The sequence below is a fragment of the Archocentrus centrarchus genome, unplaced genomic scaffold, assembly GCF_007364275.1.
Source record: "Archocentrus centrarchus isolate MPI-CPG fArcCen1 unplaced genomic scaffold, fArcCen1 scaffold_163_ctg1, whole genome shotgun sequence".
In the NCBI taxonomy this organism is placed as follows: Eukaryota; Metazoa; Chordata; class Actinopteri; order Cichliformes; family Cichlidae; genus Archocentrus; species Archocentrus centrarchus.
In genome coordinates, this window is record NW_022060208.1 from 2501 (window position 1) to 15684 (window position 13184).

Genomic DNA, 13184 nt, shown 5'->3' on the forward strand with positions numbered 1-13184 from the left:
CCAGCTTGTGACAAAGATCAACTCATAGCGCCCACAGATTGTTTATGTTTAAGATAAGAGTAGACTGTCAATATAAAAATGTTTTGGTTAGACAGGAACATGGGCTCAGAGAGAGAGAGAGAGTGCACACTCTTACTCTGAGTCCCCGCATGGCCATGTGTGTATTTTTTCAGATTCTTTGATACATTAAATGAATTACTTTTTTAATGAAAGTTTTTCAGGTGTCTTCCTTCACAAAAAACCTGGTTACCTGTCAGAGCTTAGTGTAAAAGCGAAGCTCTTGGTTTACCGGTCGATCTACGTTCCTACCCTCACCTATGGTCACGAGCTTTGGGTAGTGACCCACACTGCATGAAAAGTGGGGTTTTCGACAGTTTCTGGCATGTAATATTGACGCGTGCCTTGAGTTTTAGGGCTCTCAACAGGAGGCTTTGGCCAGAACAGTAAACTGTAGGGAAACTGCCGTGAACTCTCTGTGTCAGTGCTCCCTCAGCTCCCCCCTCTCCTCAGGTCTAGGGCAGACTTTCATATGTAAAGGAGGTTTCCGTGAGTCATACAAATGCAAATCAACTACTCACCAGGGGTCACCAGTACTCACCAGTACTCACCAGTGGTCTGTCTACCCCTCCCAAGTTGTAACCAACATATTTTTATTTCTACAGTGAAACATTCAAACAAGACTAAACTCACAAGAAATCATTCTAATTTATAAATTTGAATTATCTAGTTGGAAATATGTTTTTGGAAGTTTTCAGCTTTTGTCCCTTTTTCCAATAAGGCTGTGAGCTTCTGTTTTGTGAGCCTTTGTCATGGAGTTTTTTGTGAACCCTGAACTTTAGTGACTGAGGGAGATAAACAAAGGCTATAACTTGATTTTGGTAACACCACAAGCATTATTTTCATTGAAAAGCATACTCAGTTTTCATTCTAATTCACTGTAACTAAAAGTCTGTCCCACCATCATCCTCTCCTGTGCAGTGGCTTCCCAGCTAGCATTGAACATTCAGACAACATCCCATGAACGCTGCCATAAACGTTCAGTGAATGTTCACGTGCATCAATGACATTAAAGACTACCAAGGCAGATGGAATACGAAAATGTATAAACTTTTATTTTGCTATACATGGATGTACATAAGAGATAACAGCAAAACCTTCATGAGAAAAATGTAAATGTAAAAGGTAAATAAAAAAAAAAATAAGGAAAATTTTAATGCAACAGTCACCTTCTCAGTTGTCCTGCTTAAACAGACAGTGGATGTGTGAACAACACATCTTCCAGCTCATAGGGGTCATTTTGACTGTTGGGTTTTCTCTGTATTATTGTAGGGTCTTTACCCACAATACAAAGTGCCTTGGGCCACTGTTTGTTGTGATTTGCCACTATATAAATAAAATTGAATTCACTTGAAATGAAATTAATTCCGTGTGGCAGCTTCCTCGCCTGTGATTGGACAATACAGATCACGTGCGGGATCACGCTGAAGGTCTGTAGGACCAATCAATGCCTTCCTTCTCTTCCGTTCAAACTGAATGGCGGTTTTTGTCTACGCTGCTTTCCCCTTACGACAATGGAGGACGTCGTCTATATTTCAACACCCCAGAAGCTCCCGGTGAAAGCGGGCCTCTCTACCGGCCAGCCTCAACCAGCCCCGCTGCAGACGAGAAGACGCTGCTGGCTGCAGTGAGTGGGTTATCGACTCAGTTACTCAAGCTTGTACGAGCGCGACTGAAAGACAACATGGCGTCTATTGTGTAGAGACTCGATGCTCTAACAAAGCCTCACCTACAGAAGGACTCGAGGAAAAGACGGCAGCACAATCCGAAAACTGCAGTAAGACTTGGTCGTTTCTAAAACAGAAATACTAAGAGTGGCAGAATGGTCACAGTAAGCTGACAGACGTATTGTGATTTGGTTTCTTATTTTTATTTCATCTTATAGGAAGCAGTTCGCGGCCTGCACAACTCTGAATCCAATAAAAGCCGGTATGATCCTTTGCAGAGGTAAGAATCAGAAACAAAGCAGCAGTATTCAATGTGTGGAGGAGAGAAGAACTTAAAATGTTTTTACTCTTATTTATTTTCATGTTTTTTTCCACAGACTGTTCGCCTCACAACACGAGTGGGTTTCTAATGCGTGGACAGTGATATAATTGTGTGTAAGTATATATTGGTGTTGTATGTTTGTGTGTGTTTTTTTGCCTGAATATTGTTTATGTATGCACTGTGTTTACACTGTTTATTTACAATGTACAAAAGTGTTTTCCAGCTTCTTGTTAAACCTGCAGACAGTTCTCCGCAGCTTCCGCTACAGTCAGCCTCACGGTCCGGAAAAGGTGGCAGCCATTAAAAACTCTGCCCGGGGACGCGCAAGAAGGAAGCCGGTAAGACGTATTGGATTGTTTTGTTGGTCTGCTGTATTTGTGTAGTTAGCTTGGAAATGCAGTTTTATTTTTGGAAAATATTACTTAATTTTTTTTTAACTTTATATAAAATCTGGCTTCTTTTGAACAACCCAAAATGTATATAAAAAGCCGTGGCGGCCGTGCATTTCACACCTAGGCCTTCAGTAGTGATCCACCTGAATCACTCCACCCTCAATAACTATTTTATGGCTATAAAAACATCTTTTTATGCAGAAATGCAGTAGAAAGAGCTGTTGCATCGCAGATTGAGAGCTCATGTAGCCAGAATAAAAGCATTTACCGAAGAAACAAACCCAAGGTGCACAAGTCTCCTTTTACTGCCGCTACCGCTGCGACACATATAAAAATGCATTGATAACAACCTCATAAAATCATTATTAAGAGAGAAACATTTTAGTCATCGTGACCCCGAAATGAAAGTTCCTACTTGCCCCCCCCCCAAAAAAGACAATCTAACAGTCTCGTTAAGATTTCCCTATTATTCTTCACCTTTACATTGTGGAGCTCCGTTCCCTGTGCCCTTGCTCGCTCAGCTGATCCGCTCTGGTGTCCCCGAATGTTTTGGAAAGCACCGCTGCTTGTAAGTGTCCGGCAGTGCTTTGGTGTCTCGTTGCTGCCTCGGTTAGGCAGGTCAAATTTACAAACCCAGTGTGGCTCCAAACACCATGTCGATCAGTGGCAAACAACACGCACTCCCAGCAATACAATTTGCATTGTTCCTCGGGGCCTGTGAGCCAGTGGTACCGCTCGTAATTAGTGGACTGAAAGTGGTGGACACATCCTTTTCCCGGTTGTGACAGGCTTGCTAGCTTCGGAGTTGCCCGACCTTTCTTAACGATGTCCAGCTCTTCTTGAAAAGTCCGTCTTGAAAATGGCTTTGACAATAAATCTGCAACCAAATCCATTTCTTCTCCTCCTTCAGCCATTGTGGGTCGACAAAACAGCTATAAAATCAGCACAACTATATTTTTGCTTGTGCAGCTCGCTACAGATGCAGTTTGCTAGCTCTGGCTAGTACACTGACTATCCAATCAAAGTGTATGAATATGCTGCCATTACCGTACACCTGCTAGAGGGCCTCGGTGTTGCCAACTCATAATCTGATTGGTTGATCAAACTGTTTGATCGACACTTATTTTTGTGCTACAGGGCCCGCAGAACTGATTGTGAAGGCCTCCAGGCAGATTTCTTTGACCCTGGCAACAAATGATGGCTGAAATGTGATTGGTTAAATGCTTTAATATGAAAATACACGTCTGGAAACAGCGCGACCACAGGAAAAGCTGTGAAAGGAACCGTACAAACCATTTGGAATAATTTAACAAGTATTGATGGACAAGATATAATTAACACCAGTCTGTGATTCAGATATTTTTTTAGGCCAGCAGAGAAGGCCTTGCAGGCCCTGACGGCCCACCACTGCAGTGAAGGTGAAAATAATTAACATTGAATGTTTATAGTTCCAGCAGCTGTAACATATTTGGACCTTAAGATACAAAGTGTATAATCATTTTAAAGGTGCCTCAAGGGTTAATGACCAAAATCACTGAAGTACTTTTATCAGTGTTAAATTATTTCAAAGTACTTGTTCATTTGTCTTTTATTCACAGGATGCAGGAGTTGGTACTTTGTCACATAACCATTGTTTTTGGTGACAAAGATGGGCTGATTAATTATTTTTTTTTGCATTCAGGGTCTTATCTGCTATGTGTGCATTCAAAGTCAAGAGACTCAAACTTTCAGTGTAGTTTCCTGATTTTTCATAATATTTCATTTAGTTTCATAATGACTTAATGTGTGCTCTGTGTCAACAGCTGCTGGAGGCGAGGGCGAGTGTCCTGGCAGTGAAGGAGGTTGCCTTCTGGGACGGTGTCACCACTGACCTCATGTTGGATGAGGAGGATGGCGTCTCAGAGGGCGTGTCGGGCTGGATTAAGACCCCCAAGCTTCCCCAGCCAGGAGAGTGACCTCTGAGCCAAACTGCAAGACTGACTAGAAGCTCACCCTAAATACAACGCCGTGCACCATAAGTGTTTGTATGCTGGACCATGCTCTGAGAGAAAGCCACTACCACATGGCCCAGAAGTAGCAAAGCATGATATGTCATAATGTTTTTGTCTTCTTTTTATATATATATATATATATATATATATAGAGAGAGAGAGAGAGAGAGAGAGAGAGAGAGAGAGAGAGATTATATGATGTGTGTGTGTATGTGCATATTGCTTTATAAATAAAACAAAAAAAAAATTCAAACTTGTGCCTCACAATTTGTTTCTTAATTGTATTCCCTTTAGTTGAGGTTATTAGCATGGCATGAATACAACATAACATACAAGGTATATCACAGAAATAGTAATTAAAAATAATTTTTATTACTGGGTTATTATTTATTAGGGAGGGGCTTACCCAGGCCTGTCTTTATAAAGGCCAATGGGGGGACAGATCTACCAACCAATCACATGTGAATACTGAATTGTGATGTAATTTTTATCATCCAATGACTGAGAAGCCACGTGGGTCTCTTGCCGCTGCTTCGGCTTGCAGCGCTGTTATTCACATGTAAAGTGGAGTCATTAACACCTAGCGCCTGCCGGCTCCCCCCGTACCTCTACCCCCCGCTGATTCTAGTGGTACGTAAACGACCATATCCGTTTCAGGCGAACGAATATGCGCTGCCCCATATGCTGACGAAAGCTGACGATAACTAGGTGCGCCCGCGTCAGTATACAGGGACGGATATGCCTCTTTTCGTGCAGTGCCAAAGAATAAGATCGCAAATACAAGTGGCAAAAATTAGTTTCCTTCGAAAGGTGGCTTGCCTCTCCCTTAGAGATAAGGTGAGGAGTGCGGACATCTGGGAGGGGCTCAGAGTAGAGCTGCTGCTCCTCCGCATCAAAAGGAGCCAGTTGAGGTGGCTCGGGCATCTGATTAGGATGCCTCCTGGCCGCCTCTTGGGTGAGGTGTTCCGGGCATGTCCCAACAGGAGGAGGCCCCGTGGTAGACCCAGGAGACCCTGGAGAGATTATATCTCTCGGCTGGCCTGGGAACGCCTTGGGGTTCCTCCAAATGAGATGGAGGAGGTGGCTGGGGAGAGGGAAGGCTGGGCTTCACTGCTTAGGCTCCTGCCCCCGCGACCCGGCCCCGGATAAGCGGAAGAGAATGGATGGATGGATGGAGATGAAAGGAAAGATAGCTGAAAGGATAGATAGATGAAGGGAAAGGAGATGAAAGAATAGAAGAGAGATGAAGGGATAGATAGATGAAAGGAAAGGAGATGAAGGGAAAAGGAGATGAAAGGATAGATAGATGAAAGGAAAGGAGATTAAAGGATAGATAGATGAAATGAAAGGATTTTAATTTATCTCATTTTCATCATGAAAAAAGGGTCGTTGACAAAACTATGACAAAAAGAGATCATCAACGAAATTAACACTGATGCGGCTTTTGTCTAAGTGTTTTTGTCTAAATGTTTGAGTGTTCATGGGAGTTTGTCCATCCACATGTACATGCACTTTGTGTACTTGGAGAAAGTACGGTATACTTGTGTGTGTGTGTGTGTGTGTGTGTGTTGGGGGGGGTGCTGTGGGAATATGGGGTGCCTGGCCTGTTGTGGGCCATTCAGTCCTTGTACAACCAGAATGAGAACTTCGTCTACATTGCCAGCAATAAGTTGGACATGTTTGTTGCGGGTGTATAAACAGAATTTGTCACAATTCTCTACATAATTTTCATGGACAGGATTTCTAGGTGTAGCCAAGTGACGAAAGGCTTACACCTTGGTGGCCTCAGAATCTCATCTCTGCTCTTTGTGGATTGCGCAGTCCTGTTGGCTTCATCAGCTGGTAGCCTCCACCTTGCAGTGAAATGGTTTGTAGCTGAGTGTGAAGCAGCTGGCATGAGAATTAGCACTTCTAAGAGGCCATGGGTCTCAGTCAGAAAAGGGTGGAGTTCCCACTCTGCCTCAGGATGAGTTGGTGCCCCAGGTGGAGAAATTTAAGTATCTCAGGGTCTTGTTTATGAGTGATGGGAGAAGGGAACAGGAGAGTGGCAGATGGATTGGATTGTCTCGTTGTGAAGTGGGAGATAAGCAAACCTGTCAATTTACCGGTCAATCTACATCCATGCCCTCACCTATGGTCACAAGCTTTGGGTAGTAACCAAAATAACATGACTGTGGGTACAAGTGGCAGAAATGAGCTTCCGCCGAAGGGTGGCTGGCCTCTCCCTTGGGGATAGAGTGAGGAGTGTAGTCATTCAGGAGAGGCTCAAAGTAGAGTTGCTGCTCCTTCACATTAAAAGGAGCCAGTTGAGGTGTTTCAGACATCTGACTAGGACGCCTTCTGGGTGCCTCTTAGGTGAGGTGTTTCGGGCATGTCTTACTGGGAGGAGGCCCCGGGGCAGACCTAGGACTTGCTAGAGACATTATCTCTCTCAGATAAGTGGAAGAAAATGGATGGATGGATCCTGATGTTTGTGTCATTGTTTTTACTTCTCTGTATTTAGTAATTCTGTTTTACTTTAACTTCACTCTTGTCCACTTTCTCTGTCTTATTAGTGTGTGCTTCTGTTCAACTGTTTTATCTGGTTTGTCCAATCTCCTTGATTACCTTGTGTGTGTGTATATTGTATGCATTTCCCTTTGTTCCTTGTTGTGTCCTTGTCGGTGGTTGCCATGCTGTGTGTTCCTGCTTCCCACATTTCTGAGTTTCATCCCTTAGTTGTTATATTTTGCCTCCTCACCAGCCCTGTATATACATTGTTTTCCCTGAGTTTACCAGCAGAATAAAGCTGGGTTTTTAATCCTGTCCCAAGAGTCCTCCACTGGGGTCCTAGCCTGCTTGCCACACAGCAGTACATGACAAGCACATGACAGCATGGTGGCACAGTGCTTAGTACTGTTGCCTCACAGTAAGAAGGTCCTGGGTTTGAATCCACCATTTGGTTGGGACCTTTCTGTGTGGAGTTTTCATGATCTCCCCATGTTTGCGTCGGTTCTATCTGGGTACTTCAGCTTCCTCCCACAATCCAAAGGCATATAGTTAGTTGTGTTAGGTTGCCTGTTGATTCTAAAATGCCCATTGGTGTGAATGGTTGTCTGTCTCTCTGTATTAGCCCTACAACAGGCTGGCATCCTGTCCAGGTGTACCTGCCACTTGCTCTACAGCAGCTGAGAAGGGATGGATGGACTAACTATACATATATCCCATTCACTGCCTGTACCATTCTGCCCTTAACAGCCTCTAATACTCTCTGTTTTGCAGTTCTATACTGCCATCATTGAGTCCATCCTTACCTCCTCCATCACTGTGTGGTACGCTGGAGCCACCACTAGGGACAAACAGAGACTACAGCGCGTTGTGCACTCTGCTGAGAAGGTGATTGGCTGTAACCTCCCATCTCTCCAGGACCTGTACACCTCCAGGACACTGGGGCGTGCAGGTCGGATCACAGCCGACCACTCTCACCCTGGGCACAGACTTTTTGACCCTCTCCCCTCAGGCAGGAGGCTACGGTCCATACGGACCAGAACCTCCCGCCATAAGAACAGTTTCTTCCCCTCTGCTGTTGGACTCATGAACAATTACCCTAAGACTGTTACCACCACCCTCCACAAACGCTGATGACCCTATGTCTATGCACCTGTCTGTTTGCACTGATGTACATATTAGTGGAATATTAGTCTCTGCACTGTATATTTTGTAAGCTCTAATATCTCTGTATATTTGCAATTTGTATACTTGTATATTGTCTTATAGTTTTTATACTTATTTGTTTTTTGTTTTTTTTTTCTGTAAGCACGAAGTACCGCAGCAATTTCCTAATGCTGTGAACCTGTTCACCCATATGGCAATAAAAACCTTCTGATTCTGATTCTGATTCTGATTCTGATTTATTTTTCCCTTCTTTGAATTCTCTCTCCTTATACTGTCTATACTTTCCCTCCCACTCTGAACTCTCTCTCTCCCTTTATATTCTCTGTACTATCTCTCCCCTCTTTGAACTCTACTTTTCCTTATACTGGTTGTACCTTCATACCCCTTACACTGCTTGTATTTTTTCTCTCTCTCCTCAGCTGTCCTTATCAGCTTCATATACTCTCTATACCCTTTTCCCCCACCGTTAGCAGTGATTATCCTTAACTTCCTGTGTAAAAAGGGACTTTCCCTATTGTTAGCAGTGATTTATTCACATGTGGTTAAGTGTGGCCTCAGAACAAACCTTAACTCTATCAATTACTATTTACATTTATTATTACTCTTTTAGATGATTGTGCCCCTGTTTGTATGTGTTCTATGTTTGATTGTTTTATAGATTTATTTATTTTTGCTGTTGGCTGAAAAACAAATTGCCCCTTGGGGATAATAAAGTATTTGATTGATTGATTATATGGGGACATATTTACTTGTATTACTTATATTGTTTTGTAGTGTTATTAGTTTTATCACATGTGCACATATTATTCTTACACCTTATATCACTTTCATATAAGTGCCTGGGGTTGTTAGTTTTTATCTTAAGTACCAGGCGCCACTTTTTTGGCACCTGCAGATAGGAGGCAATCACACACACATGCGCACACACACACACACACACACACACGCACCAGTGTGCTGATTGCTTTATGTTTTTGGGTCACTGAGGTGGGGATAGGACCTGTGTGTGTGTTTGGGGCCTTTGAAGAGTTGCCGATGTAAGCATTGTCTTATTTCACATTTGTACCCTATTGTCATATTTCAGTTGAGTTTTACAGCATTTGCACTCCCAAAAAAGGGATTTCCGTGGGCCCCTCGCAGTTATACAGCCGAAAAAGGGGTAAGGAATAAAAATGTGGCTAAGTGGGGGGTCTGGTGATCTTATCTTAACCGATGTTTAAGTAGAAAAGGTAATCATTGGTGACATCTGTTTGAACTGTTATGACCGAAGAGCTAGACCTGTGAGGTGCAGCCTTAAGCATGTGTCCTAAAGTGGGTGAAGGATGCCTGAAAAATTGATAGGGGTGAGGACTAAATATCAAAGGGTGACAACTTATGCATATTAATTTGGGGTGGAGGAAAGTCCCACGGACAGGGTATAATTGCCCTGTTTTTCGCAGTTGGAGCAGCTTTTTTCTTTGTCTGCACTGCTTCTCTTTTTGCTGGACTAACCGCTTAAGGCTGTTCACTCCCAGGAGGCACATGCTTGTTTTCTTGCTTTTTGTAACACTTTGTGGAAATAAACCCTTGAAACGAATCCTGTTCGATTCCAGTGCATTATTTCAGGAAAATTGATTATTTCAATTCCAGTGGATTGTTTCAAAAAAGTGGATTTAATTGTGAAAATTTCCAGCCAGTGCCAGGGCCACCCTGAGGATAAAAAGGTAAAAGGGGAACCCGAACCACGACCGACAGAACACCACTGGGTGACTCACCATGGCGGCCATCAGTGGGTCAGTTTCTCTGTGCTGAGCTAACTGATGAAGACTCTGAAGATGTCCTCACTTGAAGTCCTGAAAGAGCTTCTAAACTGTCCAATTACTTGAGAGCCTCTGAAAATGAGGGACTGTATAAATGTGTCTGTCAGTTCTGAACAGGGAAAGCAAATACTTTTGTTAAAGCCTATGAATTAAAGATGAAACTCTACATGTCGAGCATATCTTGATGGTTTGATTTCAAATCCTCTGTGTGGGTGTACAGAGGCTTTGGCCCTGTCTACCTTTTACTGGAATAAATAAAATCCTCACCTGGTGGATTCAGATCAGGTTCTGTAGGAAGCTATGACACTCCGAGAACAGAGAGCAGAGCTCATCTCCAAACACACAGCAGGCGGGTGCCACACAAGACACCCTAACCTCCACTTATCCAAAGATTAAGGCCATTATTTTATCTAAAATGATAAGAAACTAACAAACTCTACAAATTTAACTGGTCTTTTTTTTTTTTTTTTAAAAAGCACATATTCAAAGATAAACGTCAGTGTGCTTTGGTTTAATAAGTCTATAAGTAAAACTATGGAACAAAGATTTTGTATGATTTTTATTAGGGGTGGGACTCGATTAAAATGCGTTAACATTTTTAATTCGTTAATTTCCCCGTAATTAATTAATAGAAATTAACGTGTTAAAGTCCCACCCCTAATTTTTATCTGACAAAAGGGAGACTGCTTTTAACTAAGACATCCATCTCTTTACAACTCATTACATATAACAATATGACTGATAATTTTTGCATAAGTCCTTTATCATAGTTGCTCTCTGATTGCTCATTAATCAGTGGTGGATGATGATGATGTTAGTGCAGAAGATTCTTGAGCAGATGAACATTATCTGAAAATCATGTCCTTAACCCTAGGGAGCCAACGTCAGCTTTACACGCATCTGGTTGTAGTCTCATGGTTTTCATTGTGTTGCTACTGTCTGAGCTACACGCAGAATTCATATGGTCAAAAAATGTTTATAATCAACTGATCCACCAGTAGGAGAGAGAAAAAAGGTCTTCCCCTTGTTTCTCTCTCCTACTGGTGTCAGTGATGCAGGGAGCTGTGCTCACGTGTCCTAGGGATTGATGGACAACTTGGACAATTCCCAATTTGTTCACTAGCTGATCTGATGGAATGATGGATCCAAATCTTTGTCAGTATTTACAGAGGAGGTCAGGAGAGGTCTAACAGTGAGTGTCTACAACCATCTGTAAAACAGGGTGGAGGCTCTGTCATGGGTTGGGGCTACATTTCAGCCAGTGGTGTTGGAGATCTTGCCAAAACTGATGGAATTATGAACACATATAATTACCATCAGATTTGATTGGCAACAGCTTCATTTTTAGGAAGGGAAAATGATCCCAGACACACTGCCAATGCAGTAAAACATACCTGGATATAAATACACAGTGGATCACTATCAGTCATGGATTGGCCTTCCCAGAGGCCGGACCTCACCATTATTTAAGGAGTATGAGATCATCCTGACAGAGAAAAAACAAAAGGCAGAAACATCCAAAGAAGAGCTTTGAATGTCTCTCAAGAAGCTTGGAGAACTATTCCTGAAGACTGCTTAAATGAATGAATGCAAAGTGTGATGCAATCGTCATATCAGCATCTCCACACTGAGTTAATTTCTGCTGCCTTCAGATACTCTGGACCTTTAAAGTACAACATTTTTGAACAAAACCAACAAATTTCTCAATTTGTAGAACTAACTCGGGGGATTTTTTTTAAAGTACCTTCAAGAGAAAAGTACTCAGTAGGTTTTGGGAGTGCAGAGATGAGTGTTGCACATAAATTCACATTTGAGTATAAACTTGTTTATATAAGACTGTTTTATGTTAACGTTTGGTTCATCATCAGTCAACACCACAAGAAATGTTTTTCCAATGAGTTAAAGGTGCTTTTTAAATTACCCCCTGCAGAGTTTAACTACACATTTCACCACCAGGGGGCAGCATTTTACCAGCAGGTATGTGTTGCTGTTAAATTTCTTTTCAGCCATTTCCTCATTTTCTCAGACTTTCCTCGGACCACTGCTGCAAATAAGACCATGTTCTTAATGACTTACCTGGTTAAATAAAGGTTTGAATCACTGACTGCACCACCATCTGGTAGAAATTGGTATTACATGAGAGCATGACCCAACTTCAGTTTAAATCTCTTCAACACAACATATGAAGTCACAGCTGTTTCTTCACATTCTGCTGATAACTTTGGTTATCAACTTTTACTTAAACAGAATCTACAAAAAACTTCAAACCTCTGCTAGCAGATGGCAGTGTTGCTATTTCGCTCCACATGGATCTTCACAGGTTATCTGGAAAATTTTTGGTCCCCACAAAACAAAGCTAAATCTGAGAAGTTCATCAGCTCAGATTATTCTGCACAAGTCCAAGACCAGTACCTGAGCTGCAGGCTTCTGCAGCTCAGGTACAAACACAAGTTACCTGTTGCTGTGAGTCACTGCAGAGCTTCAAACACATTTAACAAATTTTTTCTTTACCTGACATAAACCACTGTTAGTTTCAGTTAGTGTAACCAAAAACTGAGTCAGATTAAAATGAGGATTTCCTGCTGTGAAGTATCAAATAAAACATTTCATCTGTGGATCTCAACTCTTTGTTTTGAATTTTCTTTCATTTTTAGAACAAAAATCTGCAAAAAAAACTTTTTTAAAAGATCAAAACAGTCACCTGTGTGTGGATGGTAGCTAAACCTTCATCCCAGCCATAAATATGTAGACAAAGATGGGCTGATGATGTTTAATCATCAGACCTCCGCCTCCACAGATGCGCGTGCATTTGGACACCTGATGACACCTGAGTAATATGGCTGCCGCGCTGATGCATCATTCCAGCAAAACCACAGAGAAAAATGAGGCCTCTCCATGTACATGCTGACATCTGAATATCATAAAATAGATGCACATAAACTAAAAAGCAACTTTAGCATTTTTCATGTCACAAATGTTGATTGGCTGAGCCAAGTATTGGTCTCAAGACGGAGACCAGCTATGATTACCCACCACAAAGACAAAACAAAATATTCAGCTTATTTTTAATAAAATAAAAACAGAGTCTGTAGTTTTGGTCCCGGTCCAACTGCAGCTGCAGGCAAACATCTGTTTGGCACTGAAGTAGAATATTAGCTTATTCTATATTAAATGTTCACGGATTTTAGCAGGAACTCAACAAAGCGCAAAGGTTGGTCAAAGGATGAAAAACAACCAGGAAGTGGACAAGGATGAAGTCCAGATTTGGTCCTTAGACACGAACAGAAAAGGCGGTTTTATGT